Below are 13,194 nucleotides of genomic sequence, written 5' to 3' on the forward strand. Positions count from 1 at the left end.
CCCTGATGATGAGTGATGTTGAGCCTTTTTTCACGTGTCGGTTGGCCATCTGGATGTCTTCTTTGGAGAAGTGTCTGTTCATGTTTTCTTCACTGGATTATTTGTTTTTTGGGTGTTGAGTTTGATAAGTTCTTTGTAGATTTTGGATACTAACCCTTTATCTGATATGTCATTTGCAAATATCTTCTCCCATTCTGTCGGCTGCCTTTTAGTTTTGCTGATTGTTTCCTTCTCTGTGCAGAAGCTCTTTATTTTGATGAGGTTCCAATAGTTCATTTTTAGTTTTGTTTCCCTTGCCTCTGGAGACGTGTTGAGTAAGAAGTTGCTGTGGCCAAAGCCAAAGGTTTTGTCTGCTTTCTCCTCCAGGAATTTGGTGGCCTCCTGTCTTACATTTAGGTCTTTCATCCATTTTGAGTTTATTTTTGTGTGCGGTGTGAGAAAGTGGTCCAGGTTCTTTTTTTTTTTTTTTTTTTTTTTTTTTGCATGTCTCTGTCCAGTTTTCCCAGCACCATTTGCCGAAGAGACTGTCTTTACTCCATTGGATATTCTTTCCTGCTTTGTCAAAGATTAGTTGGCCATACGTTTGTGAGTCCATTTCTGGGTTATCTATTTTGTTCCATTCATCTGAGTGTCTGTTTTTGTGCCGGTACCATTCTGTCTTTACAGATTTGTAATACATCTTGAAGTCCGGGATTGTGATGCCTCCTGCTTTGGTTTTCTTTTTCAGGATTGCTTTGCTATTTGGGGTCTTTTCTGGCTCCATACAAATTTTGGGATTGCTTGTTCTAGGTCTGTGAAGAATGCTGGTGTTATTTTGATAGGGATTGAATTGAATATGTAGATTGCTTTGGGTAGTATCAACATTTTAAAAATATTTGTTCTTCCCATCCAAGAGCATGGAATATTTTTCCATGTTTTTGTGTCTACTTCAATTTCTTTTATAAACTTTCTATAGTTTTTAGTGTATAGATTTTTCACGTCTTTGGTTAGGCTTATTCCTAGGTATAATGTGGTTTTTGGTGCAATCATAAATAGGATCATTTCTTTGATTTCTCTTTCTGTTGCTTCATTATTGGTGTATAGAAATGCAACTGATTTCTGTGCATTGATTTTATATCCTGTGACTTTGCTGAATTCATGGATCAGTTCTAGAAGTTTTTTGATGGAATCTTTTGGGTTTTCCATACAGAGCATCATGTCATCTACAAAGAGTGAAAGTTTGACTTCCTCCTCGCCGATTTGGATGCCATTTCTTCCTTTGTGTTGTCTGATTGCTGAGACTAAGACTTCCAATACTATGTTGAATAGTAATGGTGAGAGTGGTCATCCCTGTCATGTTCCTGACCTTGGGGAGAAAGCTCTCAGTTTTCCCCAGTGAGGATATTACTGGTGAGTCTTTCATATATCGCTTTTATGATCTTGAGGTATGAGCCTTCTATCCCTACTTACTGTAGAGTTTTTATCAAGAAAGGACACTGTATTTTGTCTAATGCTTTCTCTGCATCTATTGAGAGGATCATGTGGTTCTTGTCCTTTCTTCTGTTGATGTGATGAATCACATTGATTGTTTGCTGATATTGAACCAACCCTACATCCCGGATATAAATCCCACTTGGTCATGGTGAATAATTCTTTTAATGTATTATTTATCCAGTTGGCTAGTATCTTCTTGAGGATGTTGCATCCCTGTTCATCAGGGAAATTGGTCTGTAGTTCTTTTTAGTGGGGTCTTCATCTGGTTTTGGAATCTAGGTAATGCTGGCTTCATGGAAAGAATTTGGAAGTTTTCCTTCCATTTCTATTTTTGGCACAGCTTCAAAAGAGAAAAGGTGTTAACTCTCCTTTAAATGTTTGGTAGTATTCCCCTGGAAAACCATCTGGTGTTGGTTCTTCGTTTTGGGGAGATTTTTGATTAGTAATTCTATTTCTTTACTGGTTATTGTCTGTTCAACTTTTTTATTTCTTCTTGTTCCAGTTTTGGTAGTTTATGTGTTTCTTGGAATTTGTCCATTTCTTCCAGATTGCCCACTTTATTGCATATAACAGCTCATAATATTCCCTTATTATTGTTTTTATTTCTGCTGTGTTGGTTGTGATCTCTCCTCTTTCATTCTCTGTTTTATTTATTTGGGTCCTTTCCTTTTTCTTTTTGATAAAACTCGCTGGGGGTTTATCAATTTTGCTAATTCTTTCAAAGAACCAGCTTCTGGTTTCGTTGATCTGTTCTACTGTTTTTTTGGTTGTGATAGCATTGATTTCTGCTGTAATCTTTATTATTCCCTGTCTTCTGCTGTTTTGGTGTTTTATTTGCTGTTCTTTTTCCAACTCTTTAAGGTGTAATGATAGGTTCTGCAACTGAGACCTTTCTTTCTTCTTTAGGAAGTCCTGGATTGCTATATAGTTCCCACTTATAGCAGCCTTTGCTGCTTCCCAGAAGTTTTGGACTGTGGTGTTATCATTTTCATTGGCTTCAATGTACTTTGTAATTTCCTCTATAACTTCTTCATTAGCCCATTAATTCTTTAGTAGGTGGTCCTTTAGTCTCCAAGTATTTGTTATCTTGCCAAATTTTTCTTGTGGTTGATTTTGAGTTTCATAGCATTGTGGTCTGAAAATATGAGAGGTATGTTCTTGATCTTTTTGTACTTATCAAGGGCTGATTTGTGTCCCAGTATGTGATCTATTCTGGAGAATGTTCCAGGTGTACTTGAGAAATTTGTGTATTCTGCTGCTTTAGGGTGAAATGTTCTGAATATATCTGTTAAGTCCCTCTGGTCTAGTGTGTCATTCAAAGTAATTAGTTCCTTGTTGATTTTCTGCTTACATGATCTGTCCATTTGCTGTAAGTGGGGTAGTGAAGTCCCTACTATTATGGTATTATTATCAATAAGTTTCTTTGTGTTTGTGATTAATTGATTTATATAGTTGGGTGCTTCCATGTTTGGAGCATAAATGTTAAAATTTTTAGATCTTCTTGGTGGATAGAGCCCTTATTTATGATATAATGTCCTTCATCTCTTGTTACAGTCTTTATTTTCAATTTTTAAAAATGCTTATTTATTTTTGAGAGAGAGACAGAGTGGGGGGGGGTGGAGAAACAGAGAAAGGGAGACACAGAATCTGAAGCAGGCTCCATGCTCTGAGCTGTCAGCACAGAGCCCAATGCAGGGTTTGAACTCACAAACTGCAAGATCATGACCTGAGCTGAAGTTGGATGCTTAACCAACTGAGCCACCCAGGTGCCCCATACAGTCTTTATTTTAAAATCTAGATTTTCTGATATAAGTGTGGCTATTCTGCTTTCTTTTGGTGACCATTAACATGATAGAGGGTTCTACATCCCCTTACTTTCAATCTGAAGGTGTCTTTAGGTCTAAAATGGGTCTCTTGTAAACAGTATATAGATGGATCTTGTTTTCTTATCCCTTCTGTTACCCTATGTTTTTTGATTGGAGGGTTCAATCCATTGACATTTAGTGAGTACTGAAAGATATTAATTTATTGCCATTATGTTCCCTGTAGAGTTAGAGTTTCTTGTGGTGTTCTGTGGTCCTTTGTAATTTTTGTCACTTTTGGTCTTTTGTGTTTTTTCCCCCTCTTTTCTCACCTCAAAGAGTCCCCGTTAATATCTCTTGCAGGACTGGTTAGTGGTCACGAACTCCTTTAATTTTTGCTTTTCTGGGAAACTTTTTATCTCTCCTTCTACTTTGAATGACAGCCTTGCTGGATAAAGAATTCTTGGATGCATATTTTTCTGATTCAACACATTGAATATATTCTGCCACTCCTTTCTGGCCTGCCAAGTTTCTGTAGATATGTTTGTTGTGAACCTGATCTGTCTTCCCTTGTAGGTTAAGGACTTTTTTTCCTCTTGCTGCTTTCATGATTCTTTCCTTGCCTGAGTATTTTGTGAATTTGACTATCATAAGTCTTGTTGATGATTGGTTTTTGTTGAATCTAATGGGAGTTCTCTGTGCTTCCTGGATTTTGATGTCTGTGTCTTTCCCCAGGTTAGGAAAGTTTTCTACTATAATTCACTCACCACAGTCTTCTACCCTTTTTTCTTTTCATTTTCTGGAACCCCTATGATTCTGATGTTATTACTTTTTAATGAGTCACTGAGTTTCCTAATTCTTATATAGTGGTCTTTTGCCTTAGTCTCCCTCATTTTTTCTGCTTCATTATTCTCCAAAAGTTTATCCTCTAGGTTGCTGATTTGCTGCTCTGCTTCATCCATCCTTGCCACTGTGGCATCAATTTGAGATTGCAGCTCAGTTATACCATTTTTCAATTTCATCCTGACTAGCTTTTACTTCAATTTCCACAGAAAGGGATTCTATGCTATTTTCAACCCCAGCTAGTATTCTTATTATCGTGATTCTAAATTCTGGTTCAGATATCTTGCTTGTATATATGTTGATTAATTCCCTGGGTGTCATTTCTTCCTGTTCTTTCTTTTGGGTGAATTCCTTCATTTTGTCATTTCAAAGGAAGAAAATAAATTAATAAGGTAAAAAAAATTAAAAAATTAAAAACAACACGAAAAATCAAATAAAGGATGCTAGATCCTAGGTGTGTTTTGGTCTGGCTGTTGATGGAAGCTTGATAGATTAGAGAAAAAGGGAAATAAGAGAACATTTTTAAAAAGGAAAAAAAGAAAACGTTTGAAAATTTGAAAAAAAAATGAATACAATAAGATAGAATAAAATGAAATGTTGAAAGTAAAATAGAATTTCAAAAAATTACAAAAAAATATAGTAGAAAAATTAAAGAAATTCTTTCTTATAAAACCAGAAAATAAAAATAACGTTTTTCTCTTTCTGTATTCAAGAATAAGAAAAGAAAATAAAAAGAAAAAAATGAATAGATAGAACAGTGAACAGAATGAAACACTATTGAAATTACATCCAGTTTCCCCTAGAAGTAAACTATGAAGAACTTTAGAGTCCATAAACTAAGCTGATGGAGAGACTTGTGGTGTTCAAGAGTGCTATTGGCCCAATTGGGTGGGGTTTAGTGTAATGGCTCTCTTCTCCACTAGATGGTGCTGCTTACTTACTGGGTTTCATTGCTGTGGTGAGCGTAGGTGTGTATGCGCATGTGCTGGAGGGGTGAAAATGGCATCCTTCAGCTACCAAGTCTCTAGTATCAGAACTCTGTGTTCTTCCCGACCAGCAATGAAGCAACCCTCCTTTGTCTCCCACCTCCATCCATTCCCCACTTCTACACTGTCCGTGAATAAGCCATCAGTTTGCAAGGTGGCACCTCCCTCCCAAAATTTATCTCAGATGGGGCTGTTGCCTAACCCTTCACTTCTGATGGTCCTGCAGCTTTGACTCATTGAGATCCTCTGGGGAAGGGTCTCACCAATAATGGTCAGGTGCAGGCCTGCCCCCAGGAACGTTTGCATGACAGTGCTGCTGCCGATGCCCAGAGACTGCTGCTTTGTGCCAGTCTTCCCCAGAAAAAGTTCCTACAATCGTGTAGACACAGCATTTCAGGGATTATGGAAAATCACCACACACATCTGGTGCCAGGCTCCACCCTTAGCATTCTTGTTCCAACATCAGCAAATGTGGCTGCTCTCTGGGGTCTAATGGGACCTTTGCCTCTGGGGAGGCCACATCACCTCTACCAAATGTCATCCCAGCAGGGGAAGCACCTCTCCCCATGTGGCCCGAGGACACTCAGACCTTGCTCTCTCCTTCTGGAATTTTCCCTTCCCACCAGAGCACCACAATATGTTGAGCTGTGGAGTTTCAGACTCTACACCCTCCCTGTTTATATAGTCTTAATGGAATTTAAACCCTCTCCTTTCTCCTTTCTCCCTTTTTTGTTCAGTCCCTTACATCTGTTTCCACTCTTCCTCTTTCTCTCCAGCTGCTTTGGGGGGGTGTTTTCCCTTAATCTCCCCCATCTCTGTCCTCTGTCTGCAAGAAAAAACAGCTCTCTGCCCTCAGTAGTTTCTCTCTCCCCCAGTTCACCCCTCTGCTTTGCATACCTGCTGAGTTCTGTGGTTAAAGTTGTGCAGATCATTGTGTTACTCCTCAACTCAGTTTCTACGTGTGCCAGATGGTTTGGTGTTGATCTTGCTGCATTTCAGCGATGAGAGATGCAAAAAAAAAAAAAAACTTCCATGCTGTTCCACCATCTCAGCCCTTCCATGAAAGTTTGTATTTCTAGACAACTGGTCATTAAGGTAAGGAAAACCTTACCTTATATTTTTTATAATAAGCAAACTAACACTCTTAAGAAAATGTTTTGTCCCTTGTAACAGAGAGAAAACATAAGTTTTAATGTTGCATCAGTATCCTTTTGATATGAAAACTCATTCTTAAAAAAAAAATCTTAAATAAAATCAATTTTGGCATGGCTTGGAAGAATCCAGGAGGGTTTTTCTTCTGTTCCGATAGCAGTGTAGCTGGTGAGCAGTACTTCATAAGGTCCTTCCCAGCGAGGTGACGGCACACATTTTCTTCCAAAGATCTTGAGGTCCACCTGGTCTTCTGGTGGACAGATGTGGCCAGCCTCACCAGTTGGTGGAGGCCATGCCTCTTTTCTCTGTTGGCAAGGTGCTTCAGGTGTACTAGAGAGTCCTCATCTCGAGTTAGTCATAGCATCATATTGTCCAGCCACGGATGGAAGATTTAGAGATGCCAGTAGGCTTTGACAACCAAACACTCTTTCAAAAGGGGTCAGTCCGTGTCCCCTGTTGGGAGTATTCTGGATCCTAATAAGGCTCAGGAGCAAAGTGTTTGGCCTTTCATGGTTAATTTCTTGATATTTATCTTACAATCCATCTTATGTCTAGATTTTAATGTTCCATTTGCCCTGATAATTGAAGATAATATATGGTATGAAATTTTAATGTGTACCCCAGAGATTTTGCAAGCAGGTGGATTACACCTTCTGTAAAAAGAATTTCTTGTCTGATGCAAATCATAAGGAATGGCATTTCTCCATAAGGAGAAATGGAGGTGTTAATTTCTCTATTACCTGCTGTGACAGTGCCACATCTAGTCAGAGAGCATCAGCCCATCTGCTGAGCATGCAGTGACCAAACAGTGAGATTGCACAGGGCTTGGGGCACATCTATCAAATCTGTCTATACAATCACAGAGGGCAGGTGGGTGTAGGAAGCCTTCCTGGGGTGTGCTGATTTCTTCCAGAGATTTCCCAGGATTTACAAATCATTCACTGGGAAATCATTTGGTCAGGAATGTTGTGGATGCCTGGGCAAATCCAACTGTCTTTTTGGTCCTTCATTATCTTTGTGTCCAATTTGGTGGGTGGTAAGTGTAAGCCACAGGGTCAAAAGAAAGGGGGCTCTAGGAAGTCCATTTGGCCCACTGTATAATGCATCTGATAGTTGTTTGACACCTTTTTGTATCTGATTGTCCTTTGTAGACTGTGGGGCATTTGCCGGGTAATGAATACTGTCAGTCAGGGATAAAGGCAGGGTTCACAACTGGGTGGAGAAAGAACAAGTGGGCCTGTTTGGGGTGCATACTTACAGCTCTGCCAACCCTATCATTTTTTAAAGATGCAACATCAGCTGTCTTAGTATGCGCTGAACAGTGAACAATGATGGTTTTAGAAGGAGGGTGAATAGTGGTAATATGTCAGCAATTATAAGCCTTTTAGCAACGGAAATAAGATGACGGAGGGTTAGTTAAAAGCGCTTGTTTGTAACGGGTCTGTCATGTTGTAGAGAGGTGCTATGATTTATGAACTTGTAAGACAGCAGGCACCACATGGGGACGCACAGGTGAATAGGGAAGCTTAATGTCAGAGTGCTGGCTATGTCCATCAGGTGGCAGCTGTGGCCACCGCAGGAAAGCATGGGGCCATACCTGATGCCACAGTGTCTGATGGGCATGAGATGTGTGCTCCTGGTTGTATCTGATTGGCAAAATGCTGTCCCAGAAAGCATGCAGCAACACCATTCCTTTCATTCAGTATAAATGAAAGGGCTTGTCAAAGTTAGGTAAGCTAAGAGCTGGGGTGTGGACAGAGCCAGTTTTAAGGCTTCAAAGGAGGTTAATGCCTCTAAAGTCCATTGATATCTGAGAGAAGAGCATACGAAGGTTTATCAAACATTGCAAAACTAGGGACCCTTTGGAGGCAGTAGCCAGCTGCCCCTAAAGATTTATGTAACCGTGTTTTCATTTTGGGGAGAGGGATGGACATAACTGATTCAAGAATACTTGGAATAACGGGGAAAAGCTGAGAGGTTTCCCCCAAAGGTCAGGAACATGACAGGGATGACCACTCTCACCATTACTATTCAACATAGTATTGGAAGTCTTAGTCTCAGCAATCAGACAACACAAAGGAAGAAATGGCATCCAAATCGGCGAGGAGGAAGTCAAACTTTCACTCTTTGTAGATGACATGATGCTCTGTATGGAAAACCCAAAAGATTCCATCAAAAAACTTCTAGAACTGATCCATGAATTCAGCAAAGTCACAGGATATAAAATCAATGCACAGAAATCAGTTGCATTTCTATACACCAATAATGAAGCAACAGAAAGAGAAATCAAAGAAATGATCCTATTTATGATTGCACCAAAAACCACATTATACCTAGGAATAAGCCTAACCAAAGACGTGAAAAATCTATACACTAAAAACTATAGAAAGTTTATAAAAGAAATTGAAGTAGACACAAAAACATGGAAAAATATTCCATGCTCTTGGATGGGAAGAACAAATATTTTTAAAATGTTGATACTACCCAAAGCAATCTACATATTCAATTCAATCCCTATCAAAATAACACCAGCATTCTTCACAGACCTAGAACAAGCAATCCCAAAATTTGTATGGAGCCAGAAAAGACCCCAAATAGCAAAGCAATCCTGAAAAAGAAAACCAAAGCAGGAGGCATCACAATCCCGGACTTCAAGATGTATTACAAATCTGTAAAGACAGAATGGTACCGGCACAAAAACAGACACTCAGATGAATGGAACAAAATAGATAACCCAGAAATGGACTCACAAACGTATGGCCAACTAATCTTTGACAAAGCAGGAAAGAATATCCAATGGAGTAAAGACAGTCTCTTCGGCAAATGGTGCTGGGAAAACTGGACAGAGACATGCAAAAAAAAAAAAAAAAAAAAAAAAAAAAGAACCTGGACCACTTTCTCACACCGCACACAAAAATAAACTCAAAATGGATGAAAGACCTAAATGTAAGACAGGAGGCCACCAAATTCCTGGAGGAGAAAGCAGGCAAAACCTTTGGCTTTGGCCACAGCAACTTCTTACTCAACACGTCTCCAGAGGCAAGGGAAACAAAACTAAAAATGAACTATTGGAACCTCATCAAAATAAAGAGCTTCTGCACAGAGAAGGAAACAATCAGCAAAACTAAAAGGCAGCCGACAGAATGGGAGAAGATATTTGCAAATGACATATCAGATAAAGGGTTAGTATCCAAAATCTACAAAGAACTTATCAAACTCAACACCCAAAAAACAAATAATCCAGTGAAGAAAACATGAACAGACACTTCTCCAAAGAAGACATCCAGATGGCCAACCGACACGTGAAAAAAGGCTCAACATCACTCATCATCAGGGAAATACAAATCAAAACCACAATGAGATATCACCTTACACCTGTCAGAATGGCTAACATTAACAACTCAGGCAACAACAGATGTTGGCGGGGATGTGGAGAAAGAGGATCTCTTTTGCATTGTTGGTGCAATGCAAGCTGGTGCAGCCACTCTGGAAAACAGCATGGAGGTTTCTCAAAAAACTAAAAATAGAACCACCCTACGACCCAGCAATTGCACTACTAGGCATTTATCCACGGGATACAGGTATGCTTTTTTGAAGGGACACCTGCACCCCCATGTTTATAGCAGCACTATCAACAATAGCCAAAGTATGGAAAGAGCCCAAAATCCATCGATGGATGAATGGATAAAGAAAACGTGGTATATATATACAATGGAGTATTACTCAGCAATCAAAAAGAATGAAATCTTGCCATTTGCCACTACGTGGATGGAACTGGAGGGTATTATGCTAAGTGAAATTAATCAGTCAGAGAAAGACAAAAATCATATGACTTCACTCAGGACTTTAAGAGACAAAACAGATGAACATAAGGGAAGGGAAGCAAAAATAATATAAAAACAGAGAGGGGAACAAAACATAACAGACTCTTAAATATAGAGAACAAACAAGGATTGCTGGAGGAGACAGAAGGTGGGATGGGCTAAATGGGTAAGGGGCAATAGGAAGGCACTTGTTGGGATGAGCAGTAGGTGGTATTCATAGGGAATGAGTCACTGGAACTAGCCTTGAAATCATTGTTGCACTATATGCTAATTAACTTGGATGTAAATTAAAATACAAATAAATAAATAAATTTTCAAAAAAAGGATATAAAAAAAGAAATATAAATTTTCTGTGCTTCGTCTTTATCAGATTATTCAAGAAAACTGAGTCTTAATATTAAAAGAGCTAAAGTTTGTTCACTATTGTATAACCTGCAGCATTTGCCTTTAAAATCTTTTATTCTTGGCCCTCCTTTCCAGGTGTCATCATGAGAGTGACTTCTTTCTTAAACTCTGCATGGCAATCATTGATGCATCCCCATGATGCCCAGGGAAGACAAGGTGACCCGGAAGTCCAAGTACTTCCTTAAGATCATCCATCTTTTGGAAGATCATCCTTCATTGTGGGAGCAGACAACGTGGGTTCCAGGAAGACGCAGTAGGCCCCCATGTGTTTGCATGGGAACGCTGTGGTGCTGCTGTGGCATGATCCCCATGATGTATGAGGTCATCTGCGGGCATCTGGAGAACAACCAGCTCTGGAAAAACCGTTGCCTCATATCTGGGTGAATGTGGGCTTTGTGCTCACCAAGGAGGACCTCAGCGAGTCAGGGACATGCTTCTGGCTAAGGTGCCAGCTGCCGCCCGTGGTGGTGCCATAGCCCCATGTGAAGTCACTGTACTAGCCCAGAACACTTGTCTGGGGCCAAAGAAGACCTTCTTCTCCCAGGCTTTAGCCATCACCACTAAAATGTCCAGGGGCACCACTGAAATCCTGAGTGACGTGTGGCTGATTAGACTGGAGACAAAGCGGGGGCCAGTGAGGCCACACAGCTGAATGTGCTGAGAAACTCCCCCTTCTCCTTTGGGATGATCACCAGCAGGTGTTTGACAATGGCAGCATCTACAACCGTGAAGTGCTTGACATCACAGAGGAAACTACATTCTCACTTCCTGGAGGGCGTCCGCAGTATTGCCAGTGTCTGTCTGCAGATAGGTCACCTGATTGTTGCCTCACTGCCCCATCCTACCATCAATGGACACAAGCAGGTTCTGGCTTTGTCTGCATGGACTGGTTACAGCTTCCCACTTGCTGAAGCCATCACCACCACTGCTGTACCTGCTGCTGCCCTCAGCCCTGGCCATAGTTGAAGCAAAGAAAGAGTCAGATGAGTTGCATGAGGATATGGGATTTGTTGGTCTCTTGATTAATCACCGAAAAGCAACCAATTCAGCCCATTTTATTTGTGGAACAAGGGAATAAAGGCTCACTTCTCTTCAAAAAGGAATCTTTTATTGTCAACTTGGGTTGAATAGTTAAATATTGTTGCATAATGATCTGTGATCCTATTTAATCAAATGTTCAAATATTTTGATTTTTTGTAACACACACTTTCCAAAATCAAATTCTAAAATGAAGTATTTTGACCACAATGAAATTAAAATATTCCAGAGGATCCATGGAACATTTTCAAGAGATTTGGTCTTTTTATAAAAAGGAAGACACTACACAAATTAGGCTTATTTCTTATGTTAAATTACATAGGAAGCAATGTCAAATAAGGGATACTAACACCCTTAGATTACATTTATGTAGAAATATGTTAATAAAGTAAGTGTTTTAGAAATCATATGCAACTCTTAGAAACTTGATATGTCCTGAGATGTTACTGTCGTGTGTCAGAGAAATAACCAATTTCCTTGTCAGCAGCCTTGTCATGATCTCTCATCAGATCTTTAACCTTGGACATTTTAAATCTTTATCATTTATAGACAGTTAGACTTTTACTCAGATGCTTTTACAAAAGCTTCTGCAAATGTGTTTCACCTGCAATGATGCTGATGGGAAGAACTCTTTTCTATAGGCTTCCGAAAACCTTAAGATTGTAAAGCTGAACTGGGTTAAGAATTTCCAGAACGAATGGAAGATCTGGATTGAAGCAGAACAAGAATTAATAACATGAGACTGGATGAATGGAAGATGATTCTCATTTTTACAAATTTTTTTGAAACATTGCTGATTTTTAAATGTTTTTTTCCAGTATTAAGGAAACTGTTTTAAGCTATGACTTAGAGCTGTATGATAAAACATGCTTCTATGAAAAGACTGGGACACTTATCTTTTTGTCCCTACCAATCTGTCCAGAATTCAAAACCTTTCAGTGAGTATTCTCATATGTTCATGACAATAGGTTAATTTGCATAAGTTGAATAAGAATCTGCTCTCCTTGTAACAGGACATATTTGGAAACACTGGTTACATCACCAAGACTTTGACAGAAATGTCATATTCAAGGGGAGACTTGCACAGACACAGATATGACCAGACTGCTTGAAGGAACTCAGGCAGACTTTATGGAGCCAGTAAAACCCATTGGAAAAACAGCCTGATACTTATATCTGGGTCTATAAGCAAGGCAGTCAGTTTTTATACATTGTGACAAGGAGACAACAAATTCATGATGAATTAACAGGATGAAGAAAACAGATGTTTGGGACTGTTAATTAGTAAGGAATCCTAAGAAACTTTTTCTCATAAGCTATGATTTACAGCAGTTTCATCACCAGGCCAACTTAAAAAAAAAAGCAACGATTACACTTTGCAAACAAATTGGTCTTAATTTGGCTGTCCTTGGTAAAAATGAGGGTGATTATAGAAAGAAACATTATGTTTCAATAACACACCATTGTGGATATTACAGTCTAATAGAGTTCACTATGAACTGGACGAGATCCTAATTTCTTCTAGTTTCCTCTGAAGCCTGGCCACAATCTCCAAACTAATATTTTCCACTTTTTTTCTATCCTTTTGACTTGGAATCACTGGATACCCAAAACTCCCCTTTTCCTGAAGCCTGCAAATGGAATATGAACAACTTGATGTAACCTTCTGAG

General features: G+C 39.3%; 1 pseudogene; it reads left to right on the top strand.

Moving 5' to 3' along the window:
* The first annotated feature begins 6,098 nt into the window (after window positions 1-6,098).
* On the top strand, window positions 6,099-12,263 carry LOC124525234 (60S acidic ribosomal protein P0-like; annotated as a pseudogene).
* The last annotated feature ends 931 nt before the right edge of the window (window positions 12,264-13,194 follow it).

Source organism: Lynx rufus, unplaced genomic scaffold, assembly GCF_022079265.1.
Source record: "Lynx rufus isolate CCGP_SWC_20201006 ecotype Redwood Valley unplaced genomic scaffold, mLynRuf1.p SCAF_10, whole genome shotgun sequence".
Taxonomy (NCBI): domain Eukaryota; kingdom Metazoa; phylum Chordata; class Mammalia; order Carnivora; family Felidae; genus Lynx; species Lynx rufus.